The following is a 23,151-nucleotide window of genomic DNA, read 5'->3' as shown; positions in this document are numbered from 1 at the left end:
AGAAGGTCAAGCAGGGAACAGAATAGAGATGGGGATGGAGAGGCAACAGAGGGGAGATGGTGGGGTGCAGGTGGCAGGGAGGCAAGTAGCAACTGTGGCTATAGACCTAGGTAAAGGCTGTAGCCTGAGCCTCAGCCACCTCCTGCCCTCTCCTCCCCAACCCAAACCCCCCATACTGTTTCTAAGACAAGGGTCTCTCCCATGTTAAATGGGGGGAAGACATCATCTTAGAGTTGAGTAAATATGATAATTACATAAGAACCAAGGGCCCTGTCCCACAACAGAAAACTTTAAAACCTAAGATCTCACTAACCTGGTAAAAGCCATCTCTGCATTCAGAGAGTAAAAGAAAGAATCTTTTATGTGGCACACTGAATGAATTCAAGCAATCCATCCAAATATACCAGCCTGTAAGCATTTCAAAGGTAAACAATTCTCTTAAATTTTCAAGGAGCTACCCTACATGAGTGCTTAGATAAACAGCCAAGTGAAGATAAATGCTGGAAAGAGTAAGTGATACTAGTAGGAAAAGGAGTCTCTCTGTAGGGAACCACAAAAGAATGGAGAAGAGCAAAACAAGGGAAAAAAACTTCTGACCAGGCACAAGTACAAAAAGACATTCCTGGATGCTGCTTTATCACGATCAAGACCATGGGAACAGTTAAACAGGAACACATCTTTAACTAACAAGGGGTCCATCAATTTTGCTATATTGTCCAACTGTTTGTCCCAAACATCCAGCATCACTTAAGTCTTACCCAAACTGGGCTCCTGCTAACTCTCATCCATTCCTTAATCTCTCTTATTTACTGAACCAAACAAAACCACTGGCTGAGTCAGGTGCAACTGAGAGAGTTGAACATCACTGACATGCTCAAAACACTGCAATCTATCTCCTCACTAACCCTCCTACCCACACTGGAGAGAAAAGGAAAACAGATGGATATCTGCAATACTCACCGTATTTCCTTAAGGGAAAGTGAGCAACCTCCCTAAACCATTTTCAGGGAGCACTTAGCCTAGGAAAAACAGAGACATCATTCCACTGCAGTCTGATGACAAATCAAGCATTAAAAAGCACACACACATTATTAGTACTACTACACTAAAAGTCTATTTGAAACCAAAAAACCCAAAGATGTTTTGTCTTGCTTTTAAAATTTTAACTACTAGTAGAATCCATGCAGAAGTCTTTGGGAAGGGAATGATTTTAATTTACTTTCACGGAGCAGCTTAAGTTACCCAAAAAAGAAAACAAAGTGTTATGGTTATGCTAGTTGTTTTAGATCAAGGAAGTCCAACTCACCCAGGCCCCAAGCCACATGCAGAGTACAGACTCACCTCCTAGGACTAATTCATGGGGCTACACGAAGCTGCATTTTGGTTAGCATAGAACTGAAACCAGGAAACAGCATGGATCTGAAGTCAGGGGCATGCAGCAGCATGAATATGGACATGCTATGGGTATGGTCCCCTAGCTCCACACCACTGCCCAAACAGCTCTACGCAGCTGGATGCCCCCAGCTCTTTGCCACTACTCAGCCACAGATCTTTTACTACTGCATACCACCAGCTCCCCACTGCCCTAACGTAGCTCCATGCCACCGCAAACCCTCAGCTTCACATCGCCTGCACGCCAGAGTTCTGCACTGCTGCCCAAACATGGTTCCATGCAACTCTGTGCCTCCAGCTCCATGCCACTGCCAGGGCATGCAGCTGCATGGAGCCACATTCAGTTAAGAGTGCAAAGCAAGGGGGCTGCTACCAAAAGGTCATGTCCACTGGGGTCCAGAGACCCCACGATTTCTGCTCTGCTACCACTGGACCAGGAGGAATGATTCCATGGGCTGGATCTGGACCACAGGTCATGTTTGACACCTCTACTTTGGACAGTTTAGATACTTACACTATTTACCTGTATAAAAGAAGGTCAAGTTAGAAGCAGGGTTCTTATTACTATGAATTTGTCTGTATGTTACTTTCAACATAACAACCATTTATAATTTAAACTAATATAAAGCTATGTATAGGGAAAGATAGTAGCATTTCTGTTCCTTCTGCCCCATATGATTTTTGCATTTACAGAAAGCAAAATGGGCCTAGAAAATGTGACCAGGACTGTTAGCATATTAAGAAAAGAGACTATCACTAAACAAATTCTCTTGAGCATATGCAAATAGCAATGTTCACTGGTTTATAATTTATGGTGAGTTTTGCATAAATATATTAAAAGGTCTCTCTTTGGTCTCAGAATGAATACTGTATCAAATTTCAAAATTCTTGTCAGAATCTATGGAGGTATTAAAAACACCAAAATCACAAACCACCCACCGGGAAAAAAAGGAGTGGGGGGAGCTTAATATTGGCAAAATTACTCTTTTTAATTCTCCAAACAATCTTTCCAAACTATTCTCAAAAATTCCTAATAGTTCCTATTTAATAAAAGTATATATACACCTCAAGGCAATCAAGTTGGGTAGGATAGTGTTAAAATGGGTATATCATATGTTGCTAGGTCTTTTTAGCCATAGGTGCTGCTATACATACAAACACATTCACACACCCAACTTCTAGCAGAAAGAATAGCAATCAAATGGATGAATTTACAAAATGCAAGGCGCAAAGCTATGAGAAGAGAGCTTAAGAAAGTGGTAAGGGCTGTTATCACTGTCAAAGGAGAAGAGGAGACAGAAAAAAAAAAGTAGGTGAAGCCAGAATTGCCAAGTACGTCAATGTTTAGAATAGGAAGCTTAACTGGTAGAAGGGGAGAGATTCAAAGAGGAAGTGATCTTTGAGGAACTTGACCTAAAAAGTAACTTGATATCTTTTATATCATCTGTACAAGTAATGCTTCTCATTATGGCATTTTTAGATTATCAGGATGAGGGGGAAAAAAAACTAGAAGTTTCTTTGAAAAATATAGCATATCCCATAGATTTCACAGATTTAGTCACTAGAATTCTATTCTGTCACCCACAAAAATCCTTACCTCTCATAATGTAAATTAGAACATTAAAAAACTGAAAGGATAAAAGCTTTGATATACTCAAAAACAAGAGTTTTCCTATTGGTTGAGGGTGACTGGGATTTCACTCAAAATTCTTTCACTTTTCTATTATAACTGATAATTTTATAGCATCTACGTATAGTTAAGGTAACAAAATTAGAACAACCAAAAGTTACTCATGTAGACTTATCTCAGCTCCTTTGTATATATGCACTGATAGGTTTTTAATTACATGATCACATGCTATTTCTCCATAGGACCTAGGACCTAACTGCATAAGAGTGCTGGGAGATGCACCCAGGTCCTGTCCCCCTTAACTCCTACACACACAGCTCCCAACTTCTCCACCCAACTCTGCTCCTAGCCACTAACCTTGGCTCCTGTCCTCTCTACTCTTTCCACCTCTGCTCCTTCAGCTCTCTCTCTCTCTCTCTCTCCAGAAATACCTGATTTCTCCCTCCTTCACATTTCAGTACAACTACTTCCTCCTTTACCATGTAAGCAGAGGCACTGGATAGTTTCCCTTTTCTTAATTCTTGTGTTTAACATCACAGCAGCACTTGTTGAGAAGTACTGCTCAGCCCTGCAGTTAATCCACTTCGTACAAGTCTCTACTGGAACATGTGCTGAACTTGGTTAAATTTGCATGCATTTTTACAGGGATGGCAAAAGGTACAAACCTGTTATCACAGCAGGAAGTGTCAGGCAATTTTAATTATAGCTGGTGTTACCAGCTCTGCCTATAATGCTCAGTTATCTTTGTTTTGTTCTCTTTACTCTTTCTACAAACTGTTTTTACATCACTCCATTTAACCCTTTATTTTTATTGCCACATTTTAAGTTTACAAAATACTTCAACAGTTAAGGTTACACTTAAAAAGTAACAATCAAACATGCACTGTATTAGGTCATTTTGGATAAGTTTGACCAAGGCTCAGCTTGGGGGAAGAGTACAAATAACCAATCACAAGGGAGGCAGCAGACATATTGTTTGACAGGAGGGAGTTGCAGGGATGCCGTCACAAGGCCTAGAATCAGAGGCCTGCTGACACTGGAAGAGCATGTCATGCACAGATATTTTATAGCGTCATGGCCCAAAGAAAGCCACGAAAACAGGCCAATGCAACTTAATTTAGACATTCCAGAATTTTTATCATGTCAAAGGGCCACAAAGAAACACAATATGGAGAGGACACAAGCAATTCAAAGCCACCTGACAAATCAGTCCCAAAGAAGAGTGCTGCATTAAGAGATGCAGCACAAATTGGCTCAAAATGTACCTTGTAATATGCTTTCCCTTTCTCCCATTCCCAACACACACAACCCTCTGCACTAGTTCCCCAATATGCTTGAAACACAACAACTATGTTGAGAGTTAAACATCAATATTTTCACTGTTAACAGCTTGAAAAGAAAATGTACTCACAAGCAACCTGCCCTATATCAAAACTCATCACAAGAAAAAAGTGCCTATCTAAATAAGACTTGACCTTCGCAGGGTTGGAAGAATGAGAGAAGTGGTCTTCATGGTATAAAGTTTGGGTCTAAACCCAAGGACAGATTCAGAGAACAGCAAGCAGTACCCCCTTCCACTGTAGCGGAGTGCACTCTCCATTCCCAACACTGGTGGGGAATACCTGGGGTGGCCAGGCAGGAAGGCAGCATAGGAAATTGGGGGGGGGGGGGGGGGGGGGGGGGGGGGGGGGGGAAGGAATTCCCTGGTGCCACTAGTCCCCAGCCAAGCACAGTACCCTGTGCAACCACTCCCATAGCTAGAGGCCCTTGACTAGGAGGAGAAGAAAACCAGGACTGGGGGCAGGCGCAGAGCAGAGACTTACCCACTGCCACTTATCCCCAAGCAAGCCCAGAATCTCAAGCAGCCATAGCTGGAGCCCCCAGGAGTAGGAGCAGGCACAGGAATAGTGCAGGGTGGGAAGAGGGGACATACCTGCCATTGCTACTGTCTCTGGCTGACTTAAGTGCAGGTGAAGCCCAAGGCTTGCTCCTGCCCCACTACAGCCCAGGGACTGCAGGAAGCGGTTATGCAGAATGACAGGCTAGCCAAGCATAGAGGCAGCAGCAGGCAGTCTCTCCACTTTCTGAGCCTGCTCCCTGCCTGCCCCACCCAGGCATCCCCTATAGTCCTGAGGGTCAACCAACACCCCACATATGGTTAGGCTGTAGCACAAACCACACCTGCTGCATCAACACCTGTTAAAATCCAAGATCTTCCTAGGACAGAATTTGATATCATTACATTGCTTAGATGCTTCTACTCTGTCTGCCCTGAAACTTCAGGTTAGCCATAGAAATTATTACACACTCCAGTTAAACATGTGTTTTGGGAAAGTTTTCAGAAGCAGTGTTACACTTTTTACTACTCTCAGTTCCAGCAAGTCTATGCTTTGTTTGAATTTCCAAGTTTAACCTACTCCTGTAGCATGTGGGGTACCATACATGTTCTCCAAATGTAACATTATATTAGCTGTCACTCTGATCATTACTGAGCAACTTAAAAAGGTTAAAAAAAAAAAAAAAAAAGAGCTGCCACTAAACAAATATAGAGCATTTCCACCAAAGAATGAAGGCTAAATATTGAATTGTCTCACCTCATATTATCTGACTATTCCCATTCCTTGGTTAATTAGGAAATTCTGCAAGCAGCAGAGAAAATGGTACAGTTTGCACATGAACTACCACAATGCCAGTCAGTTGGAGAGACAGGCATACAAAACACATGATCACTGCAAACAAAGTGCTCATTAAATATTTTAAATGTTCCAGAAACTCTCAAAAGCTACCAGAAGAATATTTTTCTAATAAAACTGTAAGAACTCCCAGATAATTAAGTTCCTGTGGCAAATGCAAAAGAGCCTATCTGACAAAACCTGGATAATCCTGCTGATGGTAAGAGGTACTGAGCCTTCAACCAACACATCATCTAGATGAAAGGTAAATCAGAATATCCTCCTCAAATCTCAGACTGGTTTATCAGGCTAACCAATCAGCTTTGAGACCAAAGCACCCCATGAAACAGGCCAGGTCCAGCACACCCTGTCCTACAGAAGCTGCAGCCGCAGGGAGCCCTGTAGCCAAGGGCCCCACAGAGTCAGGCGGAAAGGCCATGGCCCCTCATGTGTTTGACAGTGGCTGCCACAGTTGCAGTATAGCTCAAACATCCAGCCTCCCAGGCAGGCGGGTAACTGTTCCAGCCAGAAATTCCAGCCACCACTCTTCCCCCCCACCCCCAACCCACCCCCCGTGTCCCATGTGCTAGGACGTTCATTTACCGGCATAAGTGTGCCATAGAACAGGAAAGGGGGCCCCCACACAGGCTGATTTGCCCTAGGCCCTGCACCCTGCTATGGTAGCCTCTCCTTATGGATCAGGGGGCCTCAAAACTATATCTTGCAGGGGGCCCCAAAAAAATTGCAGGCTTGCCCTGGAACTGGCACCGGTTTTCCAGTTTTTAAACATTCAAACACAGAAAGAGACCTTCTCAAAACAGAGTTTTTAGATGAAGAAAGTGTTGGGCTTCTCTCTTTCGCACAGTTTTACCTTTCTTGGGACAAGGTCTTCAGTTAGTATTTAGATGACCTGAAAACAACAGTATTTACCAGGAAACCAGAAAGATCCATGAGCACTAGCACTCACAAAAAACAAACCTATGAGGATGGAAAAGCAAGTCAGCTGGGTCTCACATGAAGACTCAGGTAGCACCATAACTAGAGTACCATTCCCAGTGTCAACCCCAGGGTGAGGGCACAGAAACCCATAAGCATTTGTGCTGCCATGTTGCCAAACTGGCAACCACTATGCCAACAGCAGCACAGACAGACACTAATGCTCCCCAACCTGTTAGTATGATGAACATCCTTTGTGACATGGACAAGGACTCCACAAGTACAACCTATAAAGCTTCTGTGCTATGAGGGAAAAAGTGGCCTGATGTGATCAGTCGGAAGACAGAAGACCAAACATCAGAACAGTAAAAATGAAAGAAAATTACACCCTCCCCACAGCAGTGTTATTTTGTAACTGTTCAGGCTGACCCTGGGGATTCATTATCAAAGCCAAGGAAAAGAAGCATAGTTCAATCTTCAATATCAATCAGTTACAATTACCCAACACTGATAGTTACAAAAATACATTGTAATTTTTTTAGAATTTAATTGCATTATATCACAATAACCATAAACTAATTTTTGTAATTACCATAAGCATCTAACCAACTGAAGATTAAAGTCTCTCCACTATGTTCATGCTTAAAATAGCGTACCATTATTTTACAATATTTAACCACTGAAAGTATTTGACCAGTAAAAAAAAAAAAAAAAAAATACTTGGGGTGTGTGCATGTGCATGCTAGATTGTCATTAAATAAATGGCAAAACAAGATAAAAAGAGGGCAGGAAAAAAAGCAGCGTAAATTCATATGAAATAAATGGGTATCGAGGATTGAAAGAAGAGCTAATTATATTTAAAATGAATGTGGAGTAAGAGGAGAAACAATACAAGAATGGTAAACATCTCTGAACAGTAGCCAGGAATAAGAGGCCTTTAAAGAGGGACTTAGAGGTGAAGAATAAAGAATGTAAACAGAAACAGCAGAAGATTGAGAAGTCACAAATTGGAGAAAGCCTCAAAGGAATTATGCTGAATCTAAAAGGAAAAAAAAAAGGTTAACAGAGCATAGGACAAAAACAAGCAGTAGTGAAACACAGGTTAAAATGTAGGCAGTAAAGGCTGCACAATCCCCTTGAAAGCACAGAAAAGGAATATGGGGATGAGCGAGCCAGTCAGGGGATGAGGAGGGTTAAATAAGCAAAGCAGCAACACAAAACCAATAATCATGCTGTGGTGGATAGATTGAAAATTGGACAGTTATCAAGGCCAGGAAGAGGACCTTGAAACAGTCCTGGTAAGCAGGAGCCAAGGTGTGAATCAGAAGCTTGGGCCAGTAATGAAAAAGAAATATGCTAATTTCTGCTGTAACTAAAAGAAACTACTATAAACCACCACACTAGGAGGTGGAACTAGACCTGGAATTCTACAAACAGCTCTCAGAGGCCGTATGGTCAAGAGATATGGTTGTCATGGGTGACCTAAACTACCCTGACATCTGCTGGGAGGAGCAGTCAGCCAAATCTAACTGCTCCCATAGGTTCTTAACCCTCATACAGAACCTCCACCTAACGCATGAGGTATACAGTCCCGCTAGGGGAAATGCCTCGCTGGACTTGGTGTTATCTACAGGGGATGACTTGGTGGGGAATCTGCAGGTACAAGGTAGCCTAGGGGATAGTGACCATTGACTGACTGAATTTATTATCCTGCAAAGGGTGGGTAAACTAACCAGCAGACTTCAGAAAAGCTAACTTCAGTGTGCTCAGGAGATTAATGCCTTACCAGCTAAAGCTCAAGAACATTGGTGAAAAGGAGGTCCAGGAAGGGTTGCCATTCCTCAAGGGGGTGATCCTACAGGCACAGGAGACAATCTCATTGCACATAAAAAGGGGGAAAGAGGCCAAGAAGCCCTCTTGGCTGAGAAGGGAAGTCCAGGAAAGCCCAAGGGCAAAGAAATAGGTATACAGGCTGTGGAAACAGGGGGTAGCTACCAAGGCGGAGTATACATCCCTGGCTAGCACTTGCAGGGAATCAGTTAGGAAGGCCAAAGCAGGATTAGAACTTAGGCTGGCAACAAAAATTAAGGACAACAGAAAGTCCTTCTTCAGGTATACAGGGAGCAAAAGGAAACCACAGAGTAGCACAGGACCCCTACAGGACAAACTAGGACAACTGGTGACCAGGGGAGTAGGGGGCAACAAAGCTGAGTTCTTCAGTGAGTTCTCTGCATCTGTATTCCTAGACACAGACTAAGACAAATCTCCCAATTAGACCATAGACACGGGAGGGACACCAGCCCACCAACTGTTAGCAAAGACTTAGTGAAGGGGTACTTGGAGGGCTGGATGTGTTTAAATCAGTGGGCCTGTCTGAACTTCATCCAAGGGTGCTGACAGAATTCACCAGTGTCATAGCAGAGGCACAGCTGCTCAAGCACTCACAGTGCCCCAGTCAGGTCCCAAAGGACTGGAAAAGGGCTAACGTGGTCCCTATTTTCAAGAAGGGGAGGAGGGAAGAATTGGGAAACTATAGGTCATTTAGTCTCACTTCTATCCTTGGGAAAACTCTGGAAAAAATCATTAAGGATCACGTTTGTGGGAGCCCAGCAGGAGAAATAATGCTGAAAGGAATTCAGCATTGATTCATTCACTGGCGATGCCTGCTACACCTCCAGCAGCATCTGCAGGCAGTCAGCAATCGCCGCCTGCTGATGACAACACTGCCAGTAGTGTCTGTGGGTGGTCACCGACCCCTGGTTGATGCTTACCACCCCCAAACCCCTGCCACCAACTGCACCAGCAACATCTGTGGGAGCTCCCAGCTTACCGCCGCCACCACGTTCCCCCCCCCCCCCCCAACTGCCAGGGGCACACATCATTCATGGATTCACTGCAGATAGATGCTGCCTGACTAACGTTGTTTCTTTTTGTGACCAGGTCACAAAATGCTTAGACACATGAGGAGTCAAGGTAGATGTCATCTACTTAGACTTTAAAAAGACCTTCAATCCAGTATCACATTCCATTCTCATAAATAAATTGACAGGCTGTGATGTAGATGATTACATGGTCAGGTCGGGGGGCAAATTGGTTTAGAGGTCACACCCAGAAAGTGGTGGTGGTGGACAGGCGATACTGACCTAGAAAGATGTGGGCAGTGGAGTCCCACAAGACTTGGTCCTCGGACCGGTGCTGTTCAATGTCTTCATCAGTGACTTGGATGAGGACATGGAGAGCACCCTGTCCATGTTTGCAGATGATAACAAATTATGGGGTAAAGTTAGCACACCAGAGGGTTGGGAATGGATCCAGGCAGATCTGGACAGGTTGGAAAAATGGACAGAATGAAACAGGATGCAGTTCAGCAAAGACGAGTGCAAAGTGCTGCGCCTGGGCAAAAAGAACCACCAACACACTTACAGGCTGGGGGAAGACCTTCTCAGCAGCACAGCAGCAGAAAGGGATCTTGGAGTCATAGTTGACTCCAAGATGAACATGAGTTGTCAACATTATGAAGTGATAAACAAGGCTAACCACACTTTATCATGCATTAGCAGATGTGTGACGAACAGGTCCAGGGAGGTGATGCTTACCCTCTATGCAGCACTGGTCGGGCCATAGTTGGAGTACTGCATTTAGTTTTGGGCCCACATTTAAAGACGGATGCGGAGAATCTTGAGAGGGTTCAGAGGAGGCCACTCATATAGTCAGAGGCCTGCAGGCAAGGCCCTACAAAGAGAGACTGAGGGACATAGATCTCTTCAGCCTATGCAAGAGAAGGCTGAGAGGTGATCTTGTAGCTGCCTATAAATTCATCATGGGAGGGCATCAGGGAATAGGAGATGCTTTATTTACTAGGGCACCCCCTGGAGTAACTAGGAACAATGGCCACAAATTGACAGAGAGCAGATTTAGGTTGAATATTAGAAAGAACTTGTACATGGTAAGAGTTGCCAGAATCTGGAATGGGCTTCCAAGGGGGGTGCTGTTATACATTTATTAAAACAATTTATATAATGGCAGATAGAAATCAACATTAAATTTAGCACCTTATGCACCTCTGCTAGTCATCACACTCCAGAAAAAGTTTGGGCTCAGTTGGTTCTAGGGGCAAACTACTTTAGAAACTGATAAGTAAAAGGTCTATCCAACTCAGAGGCAGGAGGCCGATTTTGCTGGCAGATTGCGAGACCAGCCACCATTTTTGCCAGCTTGCTGTGGTGGCTTCCCTCTATACCTCTGATTGGCTGATACCCCAATGGCCCTGCCCCTTACCACTGATTGGCTGAGAGAGCCATCCTGTGGCTTGACCACTCACTACTGATTGGTGAAGAGGGTCATCCCTCAGCCAAATCAGCAGCAAGAGGCAGACACCAGCCATCTTGCCTGCTCCCCTTCATGCAAGCAGCCCATCTCCCCTTCCCCCTCTCCTCCCCAAAAGGCTACATGGCTGGGCACAGCAGCCATGGGGATTGCAGGTTCCTACTGGGGAGTCAGCATTTTATTTTCAGTAAGTTTTTCCACCCTGTAGATTTTGCAGACATCTGCAAAATCACAATTTGAGTAGGTCCCTCCTGATGAGAAGCCTGAAGCTTTCTTCTTTCTTAGAACTTTAGATAAAAGTTCTAACAAAAACCAAATACAAGCCACAATATCTTCTTCCAAATCCACAAACTGCTCCAATACCTCTACTTTAGTGCTTCTATTCCAAATCTTATGAGCAGATGTGCGGCTTTCAGTGACAATGTCAATTTCAGACTACTGCCATTTCTGCTACATAGGACAGCTATGAGCAGCTGCAAATATTATTTATGGGGTAAAAACCCGAAACACAAGCTGAAGGAGAAATTAAGTGGCAGAGAATTTACCCTTCTATCTGCAGCAGCTAGCAGGGAATAGCCAGGAGCCTGGGAAGGAAGAATTGAATAGCTTCTTTCTGCTTCAACAGCCTAGACAGACTCAAGTTTATTAGAAATCTGCTCCCAGAAAGTGACATAAAAGATGAAGCCCCAAGCAAATTTCAGGGAGAGCATTCCAGCAGAAGTTTCATCTTCTTGCTATCTTAGATGCTGGAGTCAGAGTCATTTCACTGAAGAGACTTCTGCCAGACAATGGTAGTGAGCTTATCACCATCTTTTAGATTTCTGTGGCTAGTAGGCATCTACTAAAAAGAATGGGCAACTTCCCTCAGTGAGAAACTTCCTTTATCCCAAACACTAAAAGAAAGCCTAAAACAGGGAAAAACAAACGTGTGCACACGTGCGTGCGCGCGCACACACACACACACCCACCCCCTTCAGTTCACTAGAAATCCCTGAAGCTATTTCCCCACTACTGCATAAGCTACGCAAAACAGCTGTACATAACAGACAATTTGCATGCTATCACCATATCAAGTATATATTGTTGATTGGCTCTGTATCTGGTAAACTGCTCCACTATAGGGTCTTTTCATACAGAGTTCTTTATCATACAATCATAGGAAATCAAGGCTGAAAGGGACCTCAGTCCAACCCCCTACTCAAACCAGGACCATCCCCTAGATCATCCCTGCCAAGGATGCGTCTACCCAGGCCTTTTAAAAAAAAAAAAAAAACAAACCCAAAACTTTAAGGATAGGTAGCCTGTTCCAGTGCTTTACTACCTTCTTCATGTGAAAGTTCTTCCTAATATCCAACCTAAACTTCCCTTGCGGCAACTTGAAACCATTGCTTCTTTTTCCGTCATCTACCACACTGAGAACAGTCTAGTTCCATCCTCTTTTGAACCCCACTTCAGGTAGTTGAAGGTCGCTATTAAACCCCCTTTCAGTCTTCTCTTCTCCAAACTAAATAAGCCCAGTTCCCTCAGCCTCTCCTCGTAAGTCATGTGCCCCAGCCCCTTAACTATTTTTGTGGCCCTCCACCGGACTCTCTCCAATTTGTCTACATCCTTTCTGTAATGGGGAGCCCAGAACTGGACACAGTACTCCAGATGTGGCCTCAACAGTGCCAAATGGAAGTAATTCTTTCCTTCTCTTGATCTTCTGGGAATACTCCTATTAATGCAGCCCAGTGTGGCCTTGTTGCAAAGGCCGATGGCATACTATTTCCCCAAATTCAGCTTATTTTCCACTGTAACCCACAGGTCCTTTTCTGCAGAGCTTCTGCTTACCCAGTCGGCCCCCAGGCTGTACTGGTACACGGGACTGTTCCGTCCTAAGCACACGACTTTACACTTCTCTTTAGTGAGCACCATGAGATTTATTCTGGTCTTTCCATTTGTTTGATAACACTGGTTGGTGACTTTAATTTAAAACAAAAAAGTCACCTTCTAGACAGGATGGCTGTAGGAAATACGTTTTACCTGATCTGTAGGAGAGGTGCTACGGATCACCCTGGAAGTTATAAACCAGTAAGATTTCACATACCAACCAGATAAAATCTATTTAATGATTGCTTCAGCCAATTTAACACAAAACGGGAGAGAGAACATGGAAATAACTAATTAAACATTACATTGGCCAGGGTGGCAAAGAAAAAAAGTATGCTTCTCTAGTTTACCAGAATTCTCTGAACAAGCCAATTGGATGAGCATTTAAGTAATAAAACCTGCAGATGAAGTTTCTTTAGCAAAAGACTCAGAACTTCAACAGAATCAGCTTGAGTGAATGGACACCCTGGTGATGACAGACAAATTTCAGCACTGACACTAGAAGGAATCACTTGTACTACTCATTTACTTTCCTGAGTTCCAAAACAATCAAAAATCAGGATAAAAAGACAGGCTAAACATTTAGTCAACCTCTCTACTTAATATGCAACAAGCAAAATATGTTAAATTCCATTTAAAAAATGGAAAACACTGAAATTATGCTAGTCAATAAACTTAATTTATAACCTCATTTGAAATACCAGAGGTTATTCAGTAATATAGTATCCAGTATTTTGAACCTAATAGTTATAAAAATGGAATTACTGAACTATTAGTGAAGTTGGAAGAAGTTTACCCTCCAGGTAGTTACATCATAACCTGTCACAGGGACCTTGGTCCCTTCCTCTGTAGCAGCTGCTACCAGTCACTACTGGTTAAATGTACTTGACTAGACAAACTACTAATCTAATATGGTTGTTTCCACTACCACACATGATGGGGAAATTAAGAAAAATAATCTTAGTGTAATTCTTTCACTACTACTCAGTATCACATCAACCATATCTAGCCATAAATGTATATAGCTAATATCCCAAATCACTTCAATCCTCTCCAAGTTCATTAGGCACATTTGCATCAATATTTTTATTTTTCAAGCATATGTCTTACTAGTATAGATGACAAATCTAAAAGGACAGAAGGTAAAAGGAAACCTTCCAGAGCCGTAGCAGTTTCAGTAAATTATCATATTCTTGCAAAGTCACTTCCTTCTTGTTCAACTGATGTCTCTTCGTGCTTACCAAGCACGAAGTACATTAAATTACAGTAACTTTCTTCTTCAAATATTTGTATTTGAAAAAGAAAGTTACTATAAATTTAACGTACCAAGTAAATGCTTTTTCCACTAACAGGAACACAAAAGTATGTGTACACAATCTGGTTTTCCAAAGGGTCACAGCTTGGCAGTGGTATAATGAATGTCCAAGATTTGTTACGTAGAATCAGGCTATTCACTTCACAGCAGATGTAGTCTGATCCTATTAGAGAAGTATTTGAAGACTTATTCACCCAATTACTCCATTTTATAGAGTAAGAGCAAACATTAGTTAAAAAAAAAGATAAAGCCTAAAGCACACACCTTACACATGTAGCTCACATGCTGTATAACAGAAGTGTGTGCATGCACTTGTACACACATACCAAATACAAGGTTTAAGTACATAGCCTTGGAACTGAAAAAAAAGACTACATATTTACCAAATTCAATGTAAGCTACAATCATTAAGTACAAAATAACCCACTTCAATTACTGTTAACATTATGGTATTAGCAACAGGAAAACTGACCAGCTCTAATCATTTTCAAGGCTTCTAATAGCAGCCCTTTGACAGGTGCTTCACCTTCACCTTTTCTTGCATCAATTATTATGCAACTAAGCCAAATCCAGTTACAGTAAAATGCAGACAAAGGGATGAAAAGATGCTATTCAGTTTATGCATTTATATGCAGATATCAAATAGCTGATATTATGTAAGCAACAGGCAAATAACTGGAACCTGCTTTGAGTTTTGTGATTAAGCAAAGTATGCACACGAGTGGACCTGACTGTAATCACAGATGTTAAATTCGTGAATATGAAAGAATCTAAGGACAGTCACTATTTTACACTGTAAAAATATTACTTTGTTACAGTATGAGTTCCAACAAAACTGTGAAAGTGTTTAGCCCAAGTAATTTGCCAAAATAAAAGCAATTATTAGAATACTTCTAGAACAGTAGTTTACACATGTATACAAAGAATACGTAGAAAAGCAAGATGCTCCAAGGAGAAAAGATTACATAGTTGACAACCATATCAGAATAGCTGGAACAAGGTATTTATTATAAAGCTTTAAAAAAAGCTTTTCTCTCCCCTTACCTTGTAGATTTATCAAAGCCACACAGCCTTCACTATGAATTCTCCTACAGAAGCTTCACTTTGTTTTTGGTTTTTTTAAGAGATTGGAAGTATTTTTCCCTTATCAATAAAGTTACCAAGTGGACATAACGCACATCACAAAACAGCATCTCTAGTTTTTGGAAGAATACTAACATTTTTCTGAGAACGCATCACAGGGAAGTTTCTTTAAGTGTAGACCACACAAATTCTAGTGCTGTAATTGGTTTATACAACTCTAATCAGCTATGAAGTATTCCATTTTGAACCCTTCATATACATAAACTTGTAAACTACATAGAGCACATTACAACACTAGCCCCTTTTGAAGGCACAGAGTAAAAACTGGTATACAATCTAGTAATTCATTATGCTTTGTTGCAGGGAAAAAAGCCCAACCCCCTGCTTCTCCCCAGAAAACTACTTTGGGATTAACACTAGGATTTGTATTTTCCCAGCCAGTGTTGGGGTTACAACTTTTAGTTCAGAGTAATTCTAAAATACTGGTAACTGGCTGCTTGTATGACAAGTAAGGCATCTTCTGACAATCATTTAAACTCTAGAACTGTGCCTTAGGCATGGACATGATTTGAAGGCTTAAGGCTAGAGATTAAAAAAAAATAATAATAAAGTACAGTGGTCTACCAGCATAGAAACTGCCTTTCCTTCCCTTCCAGCTCTCTTACTATGCTCCTTTTAATTTATGATTATTAGTAAGGCATCACAACGTTTTAAATACTGGGACTAGTATATTAGTTTTAAACTGGTAATTTATTTTTAACTCAGAATTAGGAGTTCAACAGTATTACACTATCAGAAAATAAAGTATCACCTTTAGAAGCTGCAGTAATACATTATATATGCCCTATATCTTAACATTTACATAACAATCCATATTACAGACAGGGCCACTACCACCGACTGTTATTAAGGCTACCATACACTTCCTAATAAAAAGATACGGTTTTCTGTTATTTATAAAACTTTGCCAAACTTTAATCATTCAAGCTGAATATTTTCCAACCAAATCAGTTCAGCCTTTTCTGAGAACAAGGCTACAGAAAAAAAGTTGTTTTGATCATGTTAAGTTACTTTCTCTTTGAAAATCTCTAGCATCTTCATTCTTTTGAATAGACATAATTTGGTATATATCACAGATGTGCCACTCCAATTTCCCTCAAGGAAAAAAAGTTTGCACATGCTCAGTAGAGACATCTTTCCCCTGGCAGCTGAATTACCTAAAGATTCTGTCTGCACTGGCAATGCTCTAACCTAGACTACAAAAGCTAGACCAGTAGGACAAACGAGTTGGACAAGGAGAGTTGGGAAGCAGAAACCAAGAGTATTAGTGGAAGGACAGAAGTAGATATCAGGAGCCAAAAACAAAGGACTAGGGGCCAATAAGTAGGAAGGGAGAGACTGAGATCGAACAGTGAGTTAAGAGACTAAGACTTAAAAGAAAAGGGAAGCAGACAAATCTAATGAGGTAGCAGAGACTATGACAAGCAAATGGAGTGAAACAATAGGGTATTAAAATAGAGTGGGAGCTCAGGAGGCAAAAAGACCAGGAGAACAAAAAGCATGTGGGGGCCATTTGTGGCCATGACAGGCGAGGAAGCGAAACAAAAGGTATGAAAAGTCATCATAAGCAGGAACCTGAGGTTGTCTTGGGGGAGAGGCTAGTGGGCAGGGATTGGAAATGATGATCAGGGAAGAGAACTAGAGGTTATGAGTCAAAAGGGATGGAAGTAGGGCTTGCTGGGCAGACATGCAGAGTGGCAAAGCAGCTTGAGGAGTAAGGAAGTGGAAGAGGATAAGAACCCAAGAGTACAGAAGACAAAAGGCTTGGACAGCAGCAGATTGGAGAGGATAGAATAAAGATGGTCCCTAACTTAGAGAGAACAAACAGAAGAGTTAATTCCCAGAGCATGTAAATTAAATCCCAGAGCCTGGAATTAAATGCAAGATTCCTGAATCTCAGTATTCTTCTGCCTATTCTATCTTTCTATGAAATCCACTGGCAAACTGCGTTACTCATCCCACTGTATTAATGCCCAGATAGAGGATGATATCCTATTGCTGCCATCCATTACTTTGTTAGCTCAAGTGGCAAATTTTGTGTTAAACCTGAAAGACCTATTCTGCTAATGGCTCAGGCAGTGACATATAGTGGCATACCACAGACTTTCCATTCCTTCTCTGCCCTCCCCACCTCCAATTTCATTTTTAAAAAACTAGTAAGTCACATGTGCACACAAAACTGTCAAATGCACAAAAACTGCAGATAACATGCACTCAAAAGTTGCAAAATGCCAGAATCAAGGATCTCTGTGCAGTTATTATTTGGCCTTTTGTGAATATACAGTTTATTATGTGATGATCGTGTGCTCTTTCTTCCATACTGCCTTATTTAGTCTACAGGGTTGTCAACCAAGGGTACTCATTCCCCCCCAGGAGTTACATACAGGGACAGAGTGACATCACACACCATCCCGCACTGCTGAACAGGCCTACCCACCTGGACGTGGGGGAAGCTCGCACATGGCACCTGCCACCAAGCTGCATTCAGATGCAGAACCCCACCCCCCAGGCGTGGCTGTCAGGGGTACACTGCTCCAAAAGGGTTGAAAACCCCTTGTCTACAAAATGGATAGTGCTCACTTAAAGCAGCAATTCAACATTCTCCTATTTACTGAACATGCGGCTTCATTCTTTCTTTATTACATATTAGTCAAAGCCTACTCCTAACAGCTTTCTGGCAATTTGACTACTATAAAGTACTTCAACAAACATTAATTTATTTTCACCACAGTACCCACAGAGGGGGAAACGGAAGTATAGAGATTAGGGTCAGAAGCCCCTGCTAATGTTGACTGCCCAATTTAAGATACCTAGAACCTGAATTTTTACAGTACTTAGCTTTATGTAGCCCTTTACATGTTCAAAGCACAGCTCACATCAACAAGTGCAGCTGTGAAAGCTCAGCAGTTCTGCAAATCAGCCCAAGTCTGGCACCCGGAAAATAAGGAACACATGATTAGCAACAATGGTTTAAGTGACTTGCTTAGCATCACACAGGAATTCCTGGCAAAGGCAGGAACAGAATCAAAGCAGCATTCAACTGTTTCTCTCTTCCTGTGAAAAACCCTGCCTTATTCATTACACACCTTCCAATTTCCACAACAAATAAAGCAGGACTCCTACAGACAAGGTTCCTTACTACACAGCCCTGACTCAGCCCCAGCCCAGGTCTCAGGTTGTGCCTTGAATCAGGTTGTGCATTCTGTGGGGAAAAAAAAGAGTATGCAATAATGTAACCGCTTCACAATGCACACACACAAGGGACCAAATTAAGATGCACAAACAACCATTAGCACTTAACTTTGCAGCCTTAAATGTTCTCTCAACAAAGTTTTGGTGCATAATATAACTACAGAGCAATGCATACGTATTACATAAATATAGTGTGCATGTATCACTGTTTATATATTATGTATAATCTACCTTGATACAGATATAACATGTTAAACATTCACACATGATATGCACCATCTACACTTTTTTCCCTTATTGTAGTAGAGGTAAATTCCATGATCAAACTGGAAAAAGATATGCAGGCTTTTGAATGGTTCTAGCATAAATTAAATTATCTTTGCTTTGGCACTAGCTCCCCCTCCAGACCAGCCTAACATCACAGTAATTATTATTCTTTAAAAAACAAAAACAAAAACAAAAAAAAACCTCTTGACTACACGATTTAAATACTCAAATGCAACATTTTTCCTCCAAAACATTATTTCATCTGACTGCCTCGAAATTATGCTGAAAAGACTAACCAGAAAATGAAGATCCAAAATTATTTTTTTAACTGCACATAAACATAAGATGTGAAAACTCATGCAGTCTAAAATATAAATGACATCTAAGGCAATGGTTTATACAGCTCCTAAAAAGGTAAGAACAGACCCCCCAAAAAATGTTTTCAGTGGGTATTTTAGTGAAACATTCATCTTCTACATAATTCTGCTATACACCCAAACTAATCTGCTTGCTTGTAATCCTAATGCAGTGATCATAAACAATTAAAATGCAATTTCACAAGAAAGGAAAAACCCATGTTCTTTAGTAATAGTAGCCTTGTTCATTTTCTTACCTAATACATTTGATCTCAAGCAAACAAACAGATTTACACCTGGTCTACTGTTTATACCGTTTTCCTCCAGCTGCCTAGCTCATTTATTCTGGCAATGTTCTAAACAAACCAAACACTAAAAGAAAAAAGGATTGTTATAGCAGATAAGCTGACCCTGTACATTTTTCAGTTGCCAGATATCTTTATATCTCCAATTGCGTATGTATCCAAGATGCTGAACTTGTGTGATTCAGCATTCTAGCCTCCAGTTCTTACTCAACCTTTCAGTATTCGGTGGCTTGCTAAAAATACAAATAAATAGTTACATCCTCCATATAGGACAAGGTGGTGGGCTTTACCTTTTCCTTGCAAGTTGTTAAGAAAATGCAGACTTAATACTCCTCTTCCTTGCTGCACAACATAGATTGATTTCAGCTAGAAGTGTTAAGTATTCATTCAGCTTTGGCAGGACACAAGCTTGTTCAGCTACTATACTGAGGCACCAGCTTATTAAAAACACTCCCATCTAGCAGAACTAAGGTTCGTTGGTTGTGAACTTTCTCCAACCCATGTGAAGAGATTACAAATCAAACCCAGCCCCAGTGACCACACAGGGTACATGGTAATAACTACAAGTCGGCCTTAACAAACCTTCCTACTATTTTCAAGTAGAGGAGAGTCTGGGCCGGGCCTGGTAACACTGTGAAACTCAAGAACTGCTTTCCCACTGAAAGGGCTACTTAAGAACTGGCCGCTTCACCTTAAGACAGCCCCATGAAGAGCCCTGACCTGCTGCCACCCCAGCACAGCACCACTAAGCACCACATCATGGGCATCTCAGCCCCAGGGTGAGACGGTGCCGTAGGCACAACACCCGGGAGCAGGATGTGCAGTCCTGGGGCCCTGAGCTCACCCACCCAGCCCTGCCCCTACCCAGCGCTGGTGGCAGGATGCGGGCCTAGCCAGGGGCCAGGGCACAGAGCCCCAGCCAAAGGGGATGACAGCTGCCCGCATCTTGCCCCATCCCGCTCCCGCTCACCACACTGACCCCTCAATCCCAGGACAGCGCAGTACCTCCAAGCGCCGGCTCGGCCCCGGGGTAACACTCCCAACCCCCTCCCCCGCCCCGCATCCCCGAGGCGTCTCCCGCCCCAGCCACGGCCCCGGGGGGATGCGCGCCGCGCACACGACCCCCACCCAGACCGGGGCAGCTCCTAGCAGCAGCAAAGTTTACCGCCGCCCGGGATGCCCGGGGCCGCCCCGCCCCGCGCCCCTCCCGTCCCCACCCCCAGGCGGCGGTTGCCGAGCAGCGCGCGCGGCGGCGGCGCCGCCGGCGCCAGGCCTGGGAGAAGGATGGGGAGCGGCCGCGGCCCCCGCAGCCCCTTACCCGCGTGTCAGCGCCGCCCCGGCCCGGCCCGGCCCGGCGGGCGGCGGGTGCCGGCTCGCGGCGCGCAGGCAGCGCTGCCCGGACGGAAGCAGGAACCCGGCGCCGCGGCAGGACAAGGAGAGGCGAGGCGAGGCGGGGCGAGGCGAGAAGCGTCGCGGACAGCGCGGAGCCCGGCAGCCAGGCGCGCGCCGCGGCGGAGGGGGTGACTGAAGGGAGGGAGGGGGGCAGGCGGCGCGGCCGGAGCGCGCCGCCCGGCCGGCGGGGACGAGGAAGGAGGGCGCGCGCACTCGACCCCGCCAGCCAATGAGCGCTCGAGTCGGCCGCGGAGCCGCTCCCGTCACGTGAGGGCGGCCGGGGAGTCTGTCGCGCGCATGCGCCGCAGTAACACCGTGGTACTCAGGGCGGCTGGTCACCGCCAGCTGCCGCCGGCCCGCGTCCGGGGTTGTGAGGGACGCGGCGCCCAGACATGCCCGGCTGCGCGCTGCAGGGGGATGCTGGGCTCTGCCTGCTGGCTACGCGGCTGGTGCAGGTGGTTCTCTCACCGCTGCCTCTAGCCTGTGTCCCGCGGGGGCCCTCCGAGGGAGCAAGTGGTGCTTGCCCCGGCTCACCCGGGCTCTGCGGATCCAGGGGCACGTCCCTGCGAGCAGGAAGCCCCGGGTTTCCCGCTGACAGACCCCCCAAAGCTGTCCCGAGCAGAGGGGAAAGCTGGGGCGGGCGCTCCCGGGGTTTGGTCCTGTGCAGGATCGGGCCCCCGGAGTGCCTTGCCCGGGGTGGCTGGAGAGCACGGGCTCTCCCGCCGCCAGGCAAATAGACATCGCAAGCCGGAAGCGGCCCAGATTGATTCCCCTTTTGTCAAGCCACATATTTGGGGCACTTGTAGCACAAGGGAGATTTACATCTTTACTTGGCATTTGTGCTGCCCTATGAAGTGTTTCTGGTAGCCCAAGGATGAAGAAAAGCAAGGTCTGGTTCCCCCCTGTCAGCAGGTGACCCTGTTTATAAGGCACTAGCTTAAAGGCACCTGTGATGTCATCATGCTTCTGCTTTGCCCACCACTAGAAAAAGGTAGCCTAGAGGTCTCCTTACTGCATTTTGTGAGATCCACAGAAAACTGTCACTGACATAATAGCCTCAAGGGGATCCTGGAATTTAGCAAGTGCTGCTATTGTTGCAGCATGGATACCCCAGCTGCAACGTTTGGATCTTACATGTTCTCTGTTAAAAACCATTTATACATGTTTTGTCCTGCTTTTTCACTGGGAAACACCACTTTTTCCCTTGAAACTAGTAAACACCCTCTAATATACAGAGTCCATAGACATGTCTTCCTTGTTCTTTCACTTCCAACTTGAAATTCTGAGGCAGTCACCTTGTAATGTGGGCACAGACCAGTGACCTTCTGGGCACAGCTGCTGTAGTCAGTATCATGGGGAAAAAAGATAGTAGAATCAATATCCATAGCAACAGTTAACAAAGGGCTGGCAATATAAAATGATAAAAATATCTATTTTCCCCTGGTTTTGAATTCCCAACTGGCATTATTACAGACTGGCTCCAACCTACTATTTCAGTGTCTGAGCCAGTGGTTCCCCATTTTGGGGCTACTGTTGGTGACTCCTTACCTTTATTGCTATTAAATTGTTAATTAACAGGTGTTCTTGAATTATATTAAACAACACCTAAAAGCCCTAGACAAGGATTGTGGTTCTGTTTGTGCTACCCACTGTATGCATACATGCATATATATTAAAACAATTGCTACCTAAAAATAAATCTCCAGTCTAAATATATTGAGAAGCAAGAGGTGCATACCTCTTGTAGGAAAAGCAAGAAATGCATACTTCTTGAGTAGGAGCTCTAGGTAAGGAGCTGATGATCCAGGGAATTTGGGAGGGTGAAATTTCACAGGGCAAATGTAGTAGTATCTCTTAAACTTCAGGAAGCTTTACCTTTGGAAGAAGTTGCTTTAAGAAAGACTCCCAAAAAGGGAGAAAAAGAAAACTGTCCAGAGAGCTATCCAAAAAGCCGAAGAACTCTTGCTGCTTACTCCCTCTGGATGTACTTAAGGCAGTTGGGCCAGACAGAAATACAAAAGCTACCAAGACGCCTAGCAAACTATTATCTTTGGTGTGAGCGTTTCTGAGATACAACGGCTGCAAGCTGGAGCAAAGTCAGGGCTAAAATAAACAGGCTGTTGCATTAGGATGCCTGTGGTGCATACAATTGTGCTTACTCCCGTGTGAAATTAAATGCTTTTCAAATGATTGCTTAATGCTATAATGATACTACTGCTGCTGCTGGTCTACATGTCTTTAAACCCTTGACACAGTGCTATAGGCCTATTTCCTTAAACCAAAGAAAACCAGTTAGCACCAAAAATGACTGCATGTGTTACAGGTGCTGTTGAATGGCATGTGAAACATTTGTGCC

At 43.7% G+C, this 23,151-nt stretch overlaps 1 protein-coding gene across 6 annotated transcripts in view; it reads right to left on the bottom strand.

Annotated features, from left to right (window-relative positions):
- Positions 1–20,995, bottom strand: part of FUT8 (fucosyltransferase 8) — a 286,256-nt gene extending 265,261 nt beyond the window's left edge. For 5 of the 6 annotated variants that reach the window (XM_090033168.1, XM_090033167.1, XM_090033165.1 and 2 more), the window contains exon 1: positions 20,722–20,995. The gene's annotated coding sequence lies outside the window, so the exon portion shown is untranslated. Of the gene's footprint in view, positions 1–19,693; positions 19,714–20,721 lie in introns of those variants that run through there. The other variant, XM_090033164.1, reaches the window with a different exon arrangement.
- Positions 20,996–23,151: the final 2,156 nt, after the last annotated feature.

The sequence above is a fragment of the Crocodylus siamensis genome, chromosome 2 (assembly GCF_052110815.1).
Source record: "Crocodylus siamensis isolate JL-2025a chromosome 2, ASM5211081v1, whole genome shotgun sequence".
Lineage (NCBI taxonomy): Eukaryota > Metazoa > Chordata > Crocodylia > Crocodylidae > Crocodylus > Crocodylus siamensis.
The sequence above is the reverse complement of the archived record's forward strand: the minus strand, read 5'-3'. Positions and strand labels throughout refer to the sequence as shown.